Consider the following 13,807-nt stretch of genomic DNA (forward strand, 5'->3'; position numbering starts at 1 on the left):
AATCCAAGTTCCTAGCGTTTCGTTTCTCCGGGGAGGGCAGACGTCTTTTGCATAATTGTTGCGTAATTAGCGTTGCATGGCGAGCACGGTTCCCATTCGTTCATTTGAAGAGATTCAAACAGCGGGTCCTCTAGACCCACCGCAGTCGAAGGATTTCCGTGCGTCTTGCATAAAGCAGGTCGTGTCACGGACTTCACAGGCTGAAACTAATTGAACACGAGCGACCAATCCCCCTCCAGAAATCTGCCCGAGCAGAAATACAGAGGATCGTGTTCTGTTCAACTGTGGAAACTATAAGATCCATTCCGATGGAAGTTTTAGCGATGAAAAGGTGAAAGGATCCAATTAAAGTTTCCTTCTGCAAGCAGAGTTCGCTTGTACTATTATTTAGTAAGTCTAATCTAGCCTTTCGTACTTCCGGTCGTCGTCTGATCCTTTTTATTTTCGCCGGTAATATTCTCCGCTTCGTGTTGCCCCGAAGGAGCAAGTGTTACAAAGAAGGAGGATCGATGAGAGCAGGATCAAGCTTGATGAGAAATTGCGCTCGAATGACCATGGAAATCATTTGAATACAATTTTCAAGCGATTTGCTTTTTCACGGAGTTCAGTTGTCTTGTTTCTGCAAAAAAGGTCGAAGAGAGAAAATTGCGTTAGTTTTTTACTTATTTAATTCATTGATCTTTATTGATTTCTTTGTTTGTTTAATTACATTGTTTGGTCACGTGATATTTATTTAGATGATTTGAATAAAATATGTAGATAATTGTAAAAGTAATTTTAAAAGATTTATATCAGATACGAGTGGGTAATTGCAAGAGATTTGAAAACTTTCACGAATTTTCATTCGTGCTTCTCTTCAAGGAAATCAAAGAAGATGTGCCATCATTTTACTTCGATTATATTATATTATTTACGTAAAATTAATTTTCAAAGATTTAGAAAATGAAAAAAATTTGAGAGATTTAGAAACTTTCAAATTAGAAACCTTGGTACATGTGCCAATATATATTTCATAATACCAGATGGTGCAAAATTCGAAATACTCGTATTTCCTTTAAATTTTCTTTTTTTTTTTTTTTTTGCAAAATTGTTTAAAGTACGCGCGAAATTATTTACTATTCGACCCACCAAAATTATTGAATTTCATTTTGATAATTATCGCTCGCAGCGATGCGTCGTTGTTTTAATGTGCGAAATCCAGCGAAATCTGAGTCGATGATTGGACGTTTAGTGCAGCGTTTTCCGAAGACAAGGAGTGGATTTATCAAAATCCGGAAGATTATGTTCCGTTTGGAATACCTTGAATATTCAACGCTTTCGAAGAAAGTGTGGAGAACGTTGCCTCTGCCGAGCTTAACTTCGAAAATGGGATGCATTTAAGTAACGCAGTCTTTCGTAAATAGAAATAATCTCTGTGTTTTAAAATTTATCACTCTATCAAAAGATATACTTCAAGTCAAACATTTTACATATCATTTATGCCTTCGCGATTTTTCCTCCATCCTATATATTGATATCATATTAATATCTATATATTACATTATGTACTGTATAACTTTGATAATAATATTATAACAACATAATAATGATATAATTTTGATAATAATATTTTCTTTAAATTGTTATTTTATGCAGTTTGTGATTTTTTTCACCACCTTGAACATTTATATTATATCAATTACTGATATTAATTACTCATATCGCATTATATTATTATGTTATATTATATTATAATTTTATTAATATTAATATATATATATATTACATTATGTACTATATAACTTTGATAATAATATTATAACAACATAATAATGATATAATTTTGATAATAATATTTTCTTTAAATTGTTATTTTATCCAGTTTGTGATTTTTTTCACCATCCTATACATTTATATTATATTAATTACTGATATTAATTACTCATATCGTGTTACATTATTATGTTATATTATATTATAATTTTATTAATATTAATATCTATATATATTACATTATGTACTATATAACTTTGATAATAATATTATAACAACATAATAATGATATAATTTTGATAATAATATTTTCTTTAAATTGTTATTTTATCCAGTTTGTGATTTTTTTCACCATCCTATACATTTATATTATATTAATTACTGTCATATCGTGTTACATTATTACGTTATATTATATCATAATTTTATTATAATACATTATATTATAATTTTATATAACACGTTATATTATAAATTATAGAATTTAGTCTTAATCTCAATTAGTCTTATAATCACAGAGCACAATTTTTAATCTGTAAAGAAGCACGCTGATAAAGTTTGAACATCCCTGTAGACAGTAGTTTTAACATAATCAATACGAGAGAAAGAGAGAAAAAGTTAGATAATTGGAAACACACGGCGAAAGAAAGAAGAAAATAAGAAGTTAGATAAATGGAAACATACGATGATTTTGACAAATTTGATGTATCGCCTGACGATAACATTCCCATTTTTTTCTCTTTCAGGTCCCGTTTGGCTGACGGTCGAGCAAAAAGCGATGAAACATGGGTTCTCGGTGGCAATATTCGCAAGACGAAGATACATCTCTAGCTCAAAGAAATCTCGCGCGCAGATATTAATCGGAGTTAAGCGAAGCGGCAATCGGAGAATTGATTGGTAAGATAGTTATTGTCGTGCATAATTAATAGACCTTTCGTCTGTTCTCTGATTTTAATAGATTTTTATCTAGATAAAGTATAATGGAAATACGTAAATGCAGATAGAACGAAACAATTAGAATTCGTTTCCAACATCGACTTCGATAAGCAATTACTGTCGTGGACATTATTTAATATCGGTCTCCAATTCTGCTTCCAATTTCGTTGTTGTTTTCTCTGTTCAATGATTGACAAGGGAAGGACAAGGAATTGGCATTGCGAATTCTATTATTCGCGAATTATTTCCGCGATATTTCGCGCGAAGTTTCAGATGGCGATTCGATCAGTGTCCCCTCGAATCTTGCCTGTTTCCAAATTTCTCTCGGGACTCTAACCCTTTATTATATTATCTGTATGTATAGAGTGATCCATACAGTGGAACAAATTATAAGAACAAAGTTAGCTTGTGTCTGTATAAACACATAGACGTATAGCTACAATCTCTGTTACTTGTGTACAGCGTACATGTTTCGATTATTTTATTTTTATTATTATATTATTTTTTAAGTATGCGCAATCAGTCTGCGTACATCTAGTATGTTTCGTTAGTTATCAGTTATTTTATTATTTGTTTTATATTAGTTAGAGTCCGTGTTATATTATATAACAGTGTTGGATGAAGAGAGAATTCAGAATATAAATTTTTGTATTAAAATATATTAAAATTGAATAGTAGATACCCTGTTATATTAATTATTAATATTGAAGAATAAAATTTTTATAATTAAATGTTGAATCATTAAAATAAAGTAATACAGCGCCTAATCTTTTTAGGGAAATCTGCTATTTAATTTGATAATCCACGACAGGATGTACTTAAATTGAATTTATGTATTGTTATTGAAATTCATTATAGGTAAAAATTTTATGAAATAATATTTTGAATTAGAATGTAGTATATTTAAAAATAAATGAATTAGAAAACTAATTATTTAGATAATTAACTAAACTAATTAATAAACTAAATATTTAGATAATTAATTTTAATATTAATTTGAAGGAGGATTGAATAGTAAATTATTTTAATTGAATAGAGTATTAATTGGTGTACAAATCCGTCAATTTCTAATAGGAATAAGTCGTAACATAGTAAAAGTACATAGGAAAGTGTTTTTAGACAAAATTTTACTTTATATAAAATTACTTATTTACATTAAATAGAATTAAATTTAAATTAAAAATTTTATTTTAAAATATTCATAAGAAATAAAATATTCCTCTGACATTTATTCTGTTGCTACTCGTGGACTTAAGAACGGATATTTGCTACGAATTAACGACTGTCAAAGTACAAAATTCGCGCTTTAAAATGAGACCAAGTAGATCATTTCTTCACGAGGTTATATTTTAGTTGAAATTATCAACAATTTTTCATTGTCATTGGCGCTCTTCACTGTGCATGCTACAAAATAAAGAAAGAATTGAAACAAGGGACAAACTATATTCTATCGTCTCGCTGTGTAATAATTTTTTATCGTTATTCGTATCAAGTTAACATCGGCGAACGAGGATATATGTGATTGAACGTATCATTTTCTAAAATGAATATTCAAGGATGGATTTCAAAGGAACGTCAGCAGGCATGCAATACGTGTTTCGATTGAAATATTGTCGCGGCCTTTAGAAGGTGTGAATATTCAAAAGGATGATTGATTCCTCGGCATGGCAGTGCTCTTTGATGTGAAACGTCGTAACTATCGACAGAAGACACTGCGTTTACCTTCGTGTTATTTATTTCGTCCTGAAGTTCTTCTAAGCTAAATAGGATGCATGAACTGGGTGAAAATCGTCAGTGTACTGCCAAGAATATCACGATTTTCAAAAGTTTATGCGCCGGTCTGTTCGAAATCTATTGTTCAATTTCAACATTAATGGCAATATTTAGATTTAGGAAATCGATTTTACGAAATTCTTGTTCGCTAAATTTTTTTAATCAACTCCGTTCTTTTTTGATAATTTACGATCTGGTATTTTGTTTCAACAATAATGAAATTACTTGATACAATTTTATGCTGAAAATTTTCTTTGTTCGTTCAAACGAGTAAAAATAAAAAAAAAGAAATTCAAGAATCGTGGCGAAATTGTTATGAAATACATAGCTAGAATGTGGTTCTCTTCAACAGGCATTTATTAATGATGCAAAATTAATTCACATTTAATTAGCATATTAGTGATAATTCTCACGGAATTTTGTAGTACAAATATCTGGAATTATACATATAAGTCCCTAATTTCCATAATTTTGTTTCTTCAGAATTAGAATAGATAGAATTTGATTCTTTTTTTTTTTTTTTTCTAATTTCCAACGTCTACTTTAAGAATCATTTCGCAGTACAAAATTAATTGATAGGCACTTGGCCAAAACATATAAGTGACAATTTACAAGCAATATAAATTATATCGTAGTACAAATTGTGTAATTTTGTATAATTGTATTATTTGATACATTGTCTACTTGTAAAATACAATAAATTCTGCCGAAGCGAAAACAGAACATACTAAATAAAAAGAAAAAAAGAAAAACTCTGTACATTCTTTCAATGTGTCTAATTATTCTGGAAGCTTGTGAAACAAGATACAAATAAATACAACAAATAAATAACATAAATGAACATAGTGAAATACATGAAATAAAATGTACATAACAGAAGTAACAAACGATCTACCCACGGCGGTAAAGCATCGGGATCGGAAATCATTTTCCCTCAATTGCGGCAATTTTAAACGGGATCGATCCCTCGACGACATTAGCAAGGCATTCATGCTTACGCGGCTCGTCGGCAAAGTCATTTATATTCCCGGTTCGTCGCGAATTGAAGCCACGGTATCTCTCTTACGATCACGAATACGGATTATCCTGTGAGAAATCCACGAAAACGAACCGAGAGCAAGGTGAATTAATATAACAAGCCGGTTGTGTCTTCGAAGAAGCCCGCGAATATATATATGTCTACACGACTATACATATATATCAAGGTGGATGCAATTTACCATGGTGCGTATAATTGGAGAGAATCATGGTGTGTCCTTCGTTGCATCGCAAGCGCGTGACATCGGTACTAAGTGTAATTGAATAATGTTTACGTGGCGGCGATATCTGTTGCTCGTCGCGCCAATTTACCGTGCATGCGCGTCACACTTTGTTCAGTATTTGTTCAGCATTCATTGTCTTTCTCCTGAAAAAAATTATCTCTTAAAAAAATAACCTGCAGATCTTGCTAAATTGCCAACGTTGTACTGCAATTATAATATATTTGGAACGCGGAAATTCAAACACTTATGGAAACTTCATTTCGAGTCGAGTAATTCATGTACGATATAAATGTGTCACAATTCGGTTCTTCGGCGAGCATCGAAATATTCCTTGAAAAAGATATTAAATTTTCTGTCATACATTAAACTCAAATTAAATGATGCTTTTATACCATTTTTAGAAAAACTTTATACTATTAATTCGTACCGTAATAATACAAAAATATATAAATAATATAGATAATGTAAAATATAAAAAATATATATCAATAATATACGATAATGTATAAATGATACATAAATACATATTACAATAGTACATACGTACATAAGTACGTACACAAAATTTTACGAAATTTACAAAACTTTCATAATACATACATTTCACGTAATATAATATTTTCGTAATTACACTTTGTGCAAAAAATGTTAGAAAGTAATTCGAATGAAAACGAAAAGACGTGATAAATTAACAGTGACGAATTGCAATGATAATGAAAAAGCAATGATAATGAATTGACAATGGTAAAATAATGGTAAATAATGGTGGAAAATAGCATGTAAACAATGAACATGTTAAAATAAAGAAGATTATTGGATGTAAAGATGCGGTGCACAGTGCAAACGCGATTATAATCAGAGTTATAAATCACGAAGGGCTTATTAGTCGAAAGACTTTAAATTGACAATAGGCGGGAAGATTTTAACCACTCTGTTTATTTCTCAATGAAATCAAATTACATCGAATGCGCGTGGACAATGAATGGATCCATTATGGTCCCAAGTATCCGTGGTAACCTTTTCGAGGGAGACAGACAATGACGATCCTCTTTCCCGTGACTCGACATTATTGGAAATCCGCTGCCATCGTTTCTCATCCTGTTGTCTTTTGTTTTGAAAATGAAAATTCCTGAACCTTGACGAAAAGAAATCGCAGGAGAGAAAATGAAAACTTGCCTTGTAGTATGTCATGTAATATAGTAGTATGTAGTATAGTATGTTATTCCTTAGCTCGTTTTAGGTGTAGATGCAGAGTTTATTACGTTGAGAGATTTAGAGTTAAATTTAAGTTGGATCTATAGAATTTATTTTCAGCAAGGGATTTAGAAATAGATTGGATGTAGAACATAATTATTAGAAAATTTAGAATTATAATTATATATTTAGAATTATAACAATTTGGAATTGTAACAATTGTGCTATATTATATTAATTATATATGAAAATAACATAAAGTTAATTTACTCTTTTATCTTTTCATATGATATCCATACCTATCCGAGTTAATTCAGAATATAATTGTTAGAAAATTTATTTGGAGGTATAATAATTACATTATGGTATAAAGATTGAGTTATATTAATTGTACATGAAAATAATATAAAATTACTTATATCTAAATATCTAAATTAATTAAAATTGTTTGCAGGCTCACGATTCAAATAATAATCAAAAAGTTAGAGAAAGAAGATAATACATAGGAAATTTACTCTAGATTCTTATTTCTTAACATCACTTTGTTTTAGAGTACGTTCAAATGTATAATATAAGTATAATGTACGTATACATACGTACTAATCAGCACTAATGAAAAATAATTTATGAAATCTGTATCTACTGGCTCGGTTGTGCTCTTCATTGTGACTGTAGCATTCATTATAAAATTCACTATATTACTCACTATTCATTACGATTATTCAATACTCATTGTAATCATTATATACAATCTTGGATAAATTTTCTAAATTTGTTCCTAGCGTTGTTCCCATTTATTTCAGAATTATTGTCAGTATAAATAATAGTTGTTGGTGTTCATTACAATTCAACTATCAGTTGCTATCCGATTTCGACGTCTGAAATATTTTCTGGCTGAAAAGCTGACAAAACATTTCACGTCGATCGGTTGAATAGAGTGGATTGTGAGAGCTAGACGGAATGTGCTTGGATTCCTAATACGGAATTCCATTTAACCTGCGCCTTCCTTCTTCTTTTGTACCCCGGTTGCCACCTTGGTATAACGGAGGATCATTTCGAAACCCGTTGAGGTAATAACGTACATACCCGTCTCCCTTCTTGCGTATCACCCGATTGCCAATGCCCACGTAATAATCTGTAGTGTCTTCTAAATTCGCAATTGTTGCAAAATATCCTTCGAAAAGATCTCGTCCCGTTTCCACCGACGAGAATAAACGAATGTGATGAAGACAAAGCGCGACCGAATATCTTCGAAAACATTATCACGCCTTGTACAGGGCTGATCGTGGAATATTTCATGGAGTGGATTGCGAATTTTTGCGAGTTTCGTAGAAAATTTAGAAGCGTATAAAATTCAGTGTATAGCGTTTCCTTTCTTTTTCCCGTTTCGACGCTGAGACAAGGTATACTTACGCTTTTGTTTTCGAAGATGTGTCATTTTCATGGAAATGAGTAAAAATGAAAATGTCGCGTAAATACAGAATAGCAAGTGAATCTTTCGTTGCATGGAATTTTCATAGATATTTGCTATAGGATTAATAATTTTATCATTCTTTTCTTATTATAGAATTATCATATGGCTTTATATTAAAAAGTTGCAGCGACGACAATGAGTTTTTGTTTATAAATGTACCAGGACTATCTGAATTTATTATAAAATTAATAATGTCCCTCAGTCTCGTTTTTTTTTTTTAATGTTTCTTTGCACATACTTTAAATAAGAAATATTACGCATTATCGACAGTGATCCTTTGAGCTTCCTTCAAATTTAAACAATTTATTAACATTGAAAAAAATGTACGAAATAAGAAGAAATTGATTTCTTTACCGGATATATATATATAAGTCGTTGGTTTCGAAATATGGTTTGTGATTACAAATGTAGGATTATCACAGTAGAAAATTGTATCTGCCACAGGTTATCAACTTCTTCGTCAGTTCCACTCGTTTCACTCGATGCGTCATACATATTAATACCAATCTAATTTATATTAATACCTAATGAAAACTGTTCAGAAACGTGTGAAGAATTTTTAAGATGTAATTAAGAAATAACTTCTAAGATCGTATCAAGTTTTTGCAAAAAAAAAAAAAAAAAAAGAAACAAAAAGAACGAGAGATATCTCGCGAAGTATTGAATTTTTCATTGGCCTCGTGTCACTTGCTCGTAGAATGAGTTACACAGAGAAAGGTCATATGAGATCTTACTTAAGAGGAACATGCGAAAAAGATCGTACTGCAGAGTTTGTTGAGTCGTGTGAAATTTTTCTGTATGATCCTTTTCTAAATTCACGTCAAACAGAGACATCGCCTTGTCCAGTTGCTAAAATTAGACTATGCGAAGAGAAAACGTGGAAAATTTTCGAACAAATTAACAAATAAATAACATTTACTTTTGTTCATTTCTCTGTCGTACATGTTTTTATTCATTGTGTTTACTTCATTTCATTTTGTTTATTATTTCATTCATTATTTGTTAATCGTGAAAATGTTAAAATTTAATTGGCAAGCTGTGAACATTCGTATTTTCATGAAATCTTCAAAAATTTTCAACGAATGAAATTTCATCTTTTGAAAATTTATAGCTAATATTGATTCGTTATTAATGTTAGAAATACATCAACTTTTTTAAATTTCGTAAAATTGTAAAATCTGGATAATATTGAGCAATCTCTGGCAAATTCTCCTTGGAATTTTTTTCTCTAAATCACTGGTTAATTTGACAATATTAAGCGATCGTAAGTTATACATTTCATTTAGTTTTAATGAATGTGACAGAGATTTATTTTACCTGGTAAACGCTAAAATGAATATTCTATTTAGATATTCATAATTATATAATTTTTGTCTTAAATATTTATATATTATATGTAATCATAGTTCATTAATAATTAGACCTACTCTGTTATATAAAATATTCTATTACAATTTATCTATTAAATGTCTCACTCTACCATATAGAACAATATTACAATGTTACGTGATAATTTTTATATAAAACAGTTGATCACAAATTTGTTGGGAAAAAAAGGAGCTAAAAGAATGCAAAAAAAAATCAAGTGAAAGTATAACTGTACTGCTAAATACAGAGAAAGAATTTCTTCGACGAGAACGATTGCTCTTCCGGACGGGCAAAGAAGAAATGAAATTCGAAGCTTCGCCATCCTTAATTTTCTTCCCGATTCTTCACGAAAATCTATAATATTCGAACGGCTAAAGTCGAAATTCTTTAAAGTTGTTCAATCTTTTTTCGCTGTATTATGGTATTACTCACAACAATTTTTTCCCCACAGAGCTCATCCGTGTTCAATACGAATAAGCACGAAGTAATAAATCTTCTTTTCGACTTTGCTTTCCTATGGAATAATATTCAGAGCTATTTCTGATAGTTTCGCGAATCGAATTCTCGAAATGTTGGAATTAAATTCGCTCACGTTCCAGCCATATTAGGCAATATTTTACTTGCAGCTTTCGTTTCTGCAGTGGCTATATTTTGTTCCTTCCTTCTTGTTGTTTCCTTTCCGATCTTCTTATTCTCTCCTTGATTTTGTTAGATCAAATTTATCATCGAAGCTCGCCCAGTTATTATTAAATTTTAAATTTAGTTAAAATTCAAATCATTAACCTCAATTCATTGAGTTAATAATAACTTACAAGTGCTTTAAGTCCTTAGAATTTTATTTCACGGTCGCAGCGATAAAGAACAGAATTTATAATAATGGAAATTGATTGAAAAGAACAGCAGATAAACTATTGCTTCAATAGAATATTGATCCTTCGTGAATACAAGAATAGGCGAAGCGCGTATCGACAATCGATCGATTTGAAAGCGCCGTATTTTAAAAAGAGAACATCCTGATCGATAAAAAAGAAAATATGTTATAGATATTTGTAGAATATGACTAATAAATTTTTAGATAAGGTGCGTTTACTATTATCCGACTGTATATTTGTGTAAATTCATATCTTTAGCAATAAACATCCGCAAAGAATTCATATCGATGAGTTATTCATTTCGATTAACTTTCATCAGTAAGTGAAACAACTAATTTCTTAAAGGAAAGTAAAATGAACAATCGTGGTACCATAGCAACAAATATTTGATATAATATATATAATATATTACAATAATATAACAAAGTATATTACAAATATATAAACATAACATAATAGCATAAATATTACACATAATATGTAATAACAGATATAATATAGAATTGTCTCGATAATTATATCGAAAGTGTTAAGATTGACCACTATCATTCTGTACTCTAATTTTTATGCCTGTTAAAAAGATGTAAATATTTTGCACGTACCAAATAGACATATTTGCAAAGGGAAATAAAAAAAAAATATTGTGATGATATTATTATGATATTATTATGATAATAAATAGAAAACTTAGCACTAGAATTATCGACAATTAAAGTATAATATTCGTAAAGCAAAGAAATTAACACGCAAGCGAAATAAAAGTAAACTATAAAGAAAGTAATTTTAAAGTAAACTACAAAGAAGTTAACAATAGAATGAAGAACATATGCTTCTGTTAATATATTTTATTAAAAGTCACTCGACCATATCTAAAACTATACTGTATAATATACAGTATATACTATACTATACTGTATAATATACTATATACTATATTATACTGTATAATATACTATATACTATACTATATTGTGTAATATACTATACTATACTGTATAAAATACTATATACTATACTATACTGTATAATATAGAGAGTATACTATACTGTATAATATACTATATACTATACTATACTGTATAATATACAGTGTATATACTATACTATACTGTATAATATACAGTATATATACTATACTATACTATATAATACAAAGTATATACTATACTATACTGTATAATATACAGTATATATACTATACTATACTGTATAATACAAAGTATATACTATACTATACTGTATAATACAAAGTATATACTATACTATACTGTATAATACACAGTATATAATATACTATACTGTATAATAGACAGTATATACTATGATATACTGTATAATACACAGTATATACTATACTGTATAATGTACAGTATATACTATACCATACTGTATAATACACAGTATATACTATACTATACTATACTGTATAACACACAGTATATACTATACTAGACTATACTATAGTATACTGTATAATACACCATATATACTATACTATACCATACTGTATAATACACAGTATATACTATACTATACCATACTGTATAATACACATTATATACTATACCATACTGTATAATACACAGTATATACTATACCATACTGTATAATACACAGTATATACTATACTATACTGTATAATATACTATGTTTAAAAATATATAGGACATTTCCATGGAAAATTATAAATTGGTCAATTTGGCCACTGTGGTAGTCCCTCCAGTGTTAATAAATCGCGCGTGCGAAAGAATCGGAGGAAAAAAGGAGGCTGAGCATGCGCGGTGTGAACGGCGCGTTCGAGAATCGTGGTGGGCCAAGCGAGGCGGCGTTCATTCAGTTCGCCAGTACTATTTGCCCGCTTCGGTGGTCGTGGTCGCGGGAAATGTGACCGCTTCGGACTCGGTTGTCACGTGTCATTCGTGCCTGTCAGAATTCCTATCATCGCGATCCCACGAAAAACGAAGACGTGGTCGTCGTTTGCAAAACATTTGCCGAGTGTCGTGTCAAACGAGTTTCCTTAGATCGGGGGAGGGATGCAACGATCCGGCTATTTCCGTGAGATCACACGTATGATATGAAAACGCACGACAGTTGTCCGTTTTGAATTTTTTTGAAATTTCGCAAGAAATTTATGACAAATGCTGGACGAATGATTGAAAATCGAAAAACGAAGCAACGTTTAGCAAAGATTCTAATGATATTTTGAACAAAATGTTCACACCTGCGACAAATGCAACAGCAGCGGAGAAAGATAATGAATTAAAAATTCGACGAAACGAGGTTTTAAAAGTATTCACAGAAAATTTACACGTTTTAAAAGTATGTATAATAGAATATTATATTACCAGCTTATGAGTTGTATTTCTATTGGAAATGATGGTGTAATATAATAAATTGTGTACGTAACAATTGTAAAAGAAAAAGAAAGAAAATTTTATGCAGAATTATATAGTTTTATACGTTTAAACAATTTAATTAATTGATAATTAACAACGATTAATAGATATTATTTACTTATATTTAACCCAGCCACTGTTTTCATTCTTTTGTCAGAGATTTAGAAGACATAAGCGGATTATTCCAAATATCATACAATTAATTTAATTTGTTATTTTTCTTCTTCTTTTTTTCCATAAAGTGAAAACATCGAAAGTTTTCTTAAGCAAAACTGCGTCGTCAAGTAGTTAGGGGACAGGTTATTATGAGAAGTTTAATTACGAGAGATAATTAAAGGTGAAGAAAATACCAAAAGAAGCTATACATCACGTTGTTTGCCGAATCGGCGAGCATAAGTTAGCTTCACTGACGATGAACAATCGCTGGGAAGAAACTTTTTAAATTAATTGAGATTTGCTCCATCGATATTTATACTGCGTGACGAAATTCTTTCAATCCAGAAAACCTTCAGAAAGAAAAATACGTTTAAATTAATCGTATAATCTTATAAAATGTGATAACGCTCTTTATTCGATCACGTCTGCGAAAAATATCGGTGAAACGTTACGGTCTCGAATATTTCAAAAATACCGGTGATCATTACGGTTTCGAGTGTTTCAAAAGAATTGAAAATTTCAATATCAATTATACGAAAAATTGAAAATTCTTAGCACAGTCGAAATAATTCTCACTTCGCAGCAGTCGGTTTCGTTTCTTTTTTTTTTTTTTTTTTTTTTTTC

At 30.1% G+C, this 13,807-nt stretch overlaps 1 protein-coding gene across 5 annotated transcripts in view; it reads left to right on the plus strand.

Annotated features, from left to right (window-relative positions):
- Positions 1-2,493: 2,493 nt before the first annotated feature.
- LOC122536677 (growth hormone secretagogue receptor type 1) overlaps positions 2,494-13,807 on the plus strand; it is a 64,906-nt gene continuing 53,592 nt past the window's right edge. For 2 of the 5 annotated variants that reach the window (XM_043669209.1, XM_043669215.1), the window contains exon 1: positions 12,482-12,950. The gene's annotated coding sequence lies outside the window, so the exon portion shown is untranslated. Of the gene's footprint in view, positions 2,650-12,481; positions 12,951-13,807 lie in introns of those variants that run through there. The other 3 variants (XM_043669210.1, XM_043669211.1, XM_043669214.1) reach the window with 2 other exon arrangements.

The sequence above is a fragment of the Frieseomelitta varia genome, unplaced genomic scaffold (assembly GCF_011392965.1).
Source record: "Frieseomelitta varia isolate USP_RPSP 00005682 unplaced genomic scaffold, Fvar_1.2 scaffold_865, whole genome shotgun sequence".
NCBI lineage: Eukaryota > Metazoa > Arthropoda > Insecta > Hymenoptera > Apidae > Frieseomelitta > Frieseomelitta varia.